The sequence below is a fragment of the Thunnus albacares genome, chromosome 2 (genome assembly GCF_914725855.1).
Source record: "Thunnus albacares chromosome 2, fThuAlb1.1, whole genome shotgun sequence".
Lineage (NCBI taxonomy): Eukaryota > Metazoa > Chordata > Actinopteri > Scombriformes > Scombridae > Thunnus > Thunnus albacares.
This window is the reverse complement of record NC_058107.1, coordinates 36,736,147-36,741,193: the sequence shown is the minus strand read 5'-3', so window position 1 is coordinate 36,741,193 and position 5,047 is coordinate 36,736,147. Positions and strand designations below refer to the sequence as shown.

At 40.0% G+C, this 5,047-nt stretch overlaps 1 long non-coding RNA gene across 1 annotated transcript; it reads right to left on the bottom strand.

Moving 5' to 3' along the window:
- Window positions 1-201: 201 nt before the first annotated feature.
- Window positions 202-4,609, bottom strand: LOC122968338. The gene is made up of 3 exons (XR_006398808.1): window positions 3,980-4,609; window positions 2,797-3,030; window positions 202-240 (listed from the first exon to the last, which is right to left on the bottom strand). It is a non-coding gene; the product is annotated as an uncharacterized LOC122968338 (long non-coding RNA).
- Between the last annotated feature and the right edge of the window lie 438 nt (window positions 4,610-5,047).

Genomic DNA, 5,047 nt, shown 5'->3' with positions numbered 1-5,047 from the left:
GAGAAAGAAACAGAGAGAGTTTTGAGGTTTATTTACATGTTTATTGACACTAGACTTGCAAACACAACAAACGAAAAGGCGTCAGAGTTTAAGCAGTCCGTCCATCGATTTCCTCTCACCTGCTCTCCTCCTCCTCCTCCTCCTCCTCCTCCTCCTCACCAACATTCCTCTTTATATATTTTTTCTTGTTTTGCATAATGTCATCGATCGGCTGCAGCATCACACAGCGCGGCTGATCAGCTGTTTAAAGACAAAACAAAAAAAAAAAGCTTCAAGGAGGAGGAAGAGGAGGAGACACAACGAAGCTTCTCTTGGTTTTATTCTGTCACATATTCACCTACAAAATAAAACACTCAGTCAATCAAACATAAAACATCTTTCTAGAGTCATGCTGCTAACTGGACCTGTAACGTACAACTGAGGAAACTGGTTTTACAATCTACAAGTTAAATCAGTTCACTTTTCATTTCTGGGTCATTATGGCGCCGAGTTTTGTTTACAACTTCAACATCAAAGTGTTTCACATTCATTACGGCTCTGATTCTCACCTCTGACTCACGTTATGTCTCAGAAACGTTGAAATCATTCAAACTGGTGGTCATAATATAAACCTGTAGAATCGTTATATTATCCAGGAGAGTCCTGAGTTTCTATGTTGATGATTGGATGTTTCTGTCAAATTGTACCTTGAGAGTTGTAATTAACTTTAATTAACAGTCTTGTACCTTCACCTTTTTATCAAAGAACCAGATATTTTCTAACATAGTTGTTTATCTTTTGTTCTGATGATTCAACCAGAGAGAGTTTCATGTCAATCCAAGATGCAGAGGAGCTCAAACTGTCAGTAATATAACATTGTCTATGAGAAAAATGAATGAGACTTTTACTTCCAGAACCACAAGAGCCTAAAATAATGTCCCTGGTCCCAGTGCAACTGGTTCTTTAATAAAAGGTCAAAGGTACAAGCCTGTGGACATAAAAACTTCAGGGTTGAAGTTAACCACAACTCCCAAGAAACATCTGAGATTAAAACTCTGTTGAATGTGCAGCTAACAGTAGGTGAAAGTTAAGGACTGCAGTGTTGAGAGAACTGATTTTACAATCTGCAGCGTGAATCAGTTGTCTTTTCATTTCTGGGTCACTTTTGAGTGAATTCAGCAGCTTTGGTGCCACATTTTGTCTACAACTGCAACTATGAATCATTTTAAATTCATTACTTCTTCTAACTGGCTTCTTCTTCACAGCAGCGGGGGATGAAGCTCATGGGTATTGTAGTATTTTTGGATGTCTGCTCTGCCAAAAACTCGATTCCTCAGAAGTCTGAGGATTCTCAGTAATCCGGGTCATGGTTATCCAAGGAGAGTTGAATCGAGGACGACTGGACTTGGTTGTAGATACTTGAAGATGTTTTGCCTTTTATTTAAGGAGCTTCTTCAGCTCTAACTGACTGGTGGAGAATCCCAGGCATTTAACCTCTGTGGGATCGTTATCAAGGTCATTGATACTTGGTTCGTTAGTGCTCCTGGCTGTTGTAATGACGGTCGTTAAGAGTCATTGGAGTCACCTGAGGCCAAGTGTCATTGGAGTTGTTACATGAGGCCAAATGTGAATGGTTGTTAAATCTCCTGGGAAGGGATGAAAGGACAGATGGTTTCTCTACTTTGACGTAGATGGTTTACTCCACTCCTCTTTCAAACCGTCTGTCCTTCCTGTCCAAAGTATACACAATGTTGTCCTCCAAAGAGTGTCACTCATCTTTAAGGTGTCCATAAACTGCTGAGTCTTTACCTGAGGAGTCAGCCCTCCTGTGTTGAGCCATGTGTTTGTTTAATAGTTGTTTATTTTCTTAGTTTTTATTTAGTCTGTGCACCGTGTTGGACTACTAGATGGTTTTTCTTGTGTTTGGGTGTGCGGCCTTTTGGTTGAACCAATTTCTGTCTGAGTGTGTTGCTGGGTTTGAAAAACACAGGGATGCGTTGTTTGTTCTCAGATACTCCAAATTTCTTAATTTGGACACTCTCAGTGTCCAAATTAAGAAATGTGCATCATGTAGCAGGTGGATGTGACTCCCCTCATTGAGACCTGCTGATAGACGTAACAGCGGAGCAGAGGAGAGACGCTGAGATAGCGACTATAACTGACCTGCTCGCTGGTATTTGACATGTTTTGTTTTTTTCTTCCCAAAAGCAAATAATTTTAAAAATATTTGTATGAAACAAATATTCGTAAAAAACACTAAAAACACTATTTGTGCTTTGCCGAATAATGTATTTGTATTCGGGCACACCCCTAATATGTGTGTGGGGGCTTCCTGTATACTCCGATGCTCCTGTCCATTTAATTTCTTAGAAATTAAGTTGAAATAATTGAAACTGGTGCTCAGAACATAAACCTACAGGATTGTTATGCTATCCAGGACAGTCCTGAGTTTCTATGTTCAGTAATATTTGAAATGGGATACAGAATGAGGTAATTCACTTTCATAACCCTGAACTAGCGGTCCATCCCACTTCACTACTCTACATCTATTTTATGTTAATTGGCTAATTAGTTGCCTTTTTGTCTGTTTTTTTTTTTTGTAATTGATTCTTTGCTGACGCTTTATAACCCAGAAAGCTCACAACAAGACTGGGGTCCTCCATCAATAATTGTAAATGTACTTCACATCCACCACATGTGCACCAGAGAACAAAAACAAATAAGGTCACGTACACATTTGTAGACATCAGAGTGAATCTGTATCTCGAGATGGATGAACATGTGACGTCTAAAACGCTAAAACGTTGTGAAGTTTACCTCTTTAGCGCCGCAGTTGTCAGGAAGAAAACAGCAGTGGAAAAACAAGTAGAAATAGTTTCTACTCTCTGCTGTGGATGTTTACAGCTCACAGGGTTAAACCATCTAATATGGATCTTTTTTTTTTTTTCTACTTTTAGTATCTTTTTTTTCTCCTCCTCTGGTTTCTCAGCCCTCCTCTCGTTCTTCATGTCTCCCTCCCTCTCGCTCCTCCTTCTGTTCTGGACTTCACTGCTAATTAGTTTCAGAGGGAGAGGAGAGACAGAGAGAGGAGAGAGAGAAAAAGGACAGATGAGGAGGAGAGAGAGAATAAAGAGTGTCGGGCAAAGAGAAGAAAATGGAGAGTTAACTAAAAATGATTCTTACTGTTGCTGCAAATACAACTACAGCTACAGTACTACTGCTGAAACTACTGCAGAGAATAACAGTAAAACTAACTTCTACTGTGATCACTACTACTATTACTACTATGACTGCTTGTTCTTTTTCTACTACTGATGCAACTACACAGCTGCCAGTATTATACTGACTTCTACCATTTAAGATATACTTTTTCTATTATTACTCCTTATGTACAGAAGATATGTGATGTCCTGTTCTGGCTTAATTCAGAGTTGTTTTACAGCATATTGAATTCAAATTTGCAGCTGGTTTAGATGCTTTGTGGCTGTACTTTAAAGGGGACATATTCTGCACAGTTCCAGGTGTATATTTATATTCTGGGGCTCTACTGGAATATCTTTACATGATTTACAGTTCAAAAAAACTCCTTATTTATCTTCTACTGGTCCTTTATGCAGCCCCTCAGTTCAGCCTCTGTCTGAAACAGGCCGTTTTAGCTGCTGTCTCTTTAAGGCCCCGCCTCCTGATGAGACCACTCTGTTCTGATTGGTCAGCTTCGTTAAACAAACTATAGTAGCAAGATTTCACTACTTTTTCTCCTTCTTTACTACAAATCGACTTCTCAAATTCATCCGTACATGTTGGAGCTGAATCAGATCTGAATTATGAGAATGAACAACACATGGAAAAACCTTAAAAAAAAAAAACGTTAGCAACAACCTTAACTTAGCAACAAAGGCTACGGATGAGGAGGAAGTAGAGGTAACTTTGCAGACGAAGCATTCAGAGCAGATTGAAGCTCTGCCTTTTTACTTTCAGGGAGCAATTTAAATACGCTCACCTCAAGTTTTGGTCAGGCTCAGGGCTGCTGCTCGCCTTTTGGTTGCCCTAAGCATAATTACCTTGTGGTGCTTGGAGGATGGCTTGTTTAGGTTTCTACTTTACTACGGTAGGAAAGAGGCATTGTTTGTGTTTTAACAACATTTCACTTATGAGTTATTGATCTGGAAAGTTTGAATCTGTGAATATATTTCCAGCTTTACGGAGGTGCTGTTTGATGCCCTATGCACAGCGCGTGATGCACATGTACGTAGCGGCGGCACTGGTCAGGCATTTATATACGTTCTCATGCTTCTTGAGACTTGAGCTGTAGTCACTCACAGCGTTCGCTCCTCTCTGTCCTGCTGTCATTACAGACGTGTCTGAACTTACGGCGACCCTCCACTTGCTCATGGATTTGTCTCCTCTGTCGAGCCGTAAACAAACGTCTAGTGCTTATGGGAAACGATGTTCGTTAAAGGCCATTAAAGCACATAAATATTGAACAAACAACCAACCATTAGATGGTTTTTCAGAAAACTCCCACCCTTATCTAAACATATGAGGGGAACCACACAACACACTGTTGAGAAAGGTTCTGTTCCGAGACTGGATTTTTACTTATTAACATAGTTTCACACGTCACTGGAGGTTTTCCAGTGACGTGAGCGGAAATCCTGGAAATTCGAAAAAAGAAAAGTCGTAAAAATTGCGTAGAAAGTTTTTACACTTGAATGAGGTAGAAAAGTTGATGCAAAAGCAACAAAGTACAATGGAAACAGATTTAGCCAATAAATGATGACGTACAAGAAGCATGTGACTCAAAGCTCCATAAGCTCTCTTCTTCATCTCTGAGCAGCATTCAATACATGTTTACAGTCTACGGTATGTAGGGCTGTTATCAAAACGCTTCCAAAAGCAAGAAGCTGTGACGTTAGCTGTTCTCTCCATCATTCTCTCCATCACCAGGATGCTTCAGCTTTGACTGTCGCTCTATTATTTGCATCGTCACATTGCGACACCTTCTTCTTTTTGTGTTTTACTGCGTTCAATAGGAGAATAAGCACCACCGACCTGACTTACTGAATAT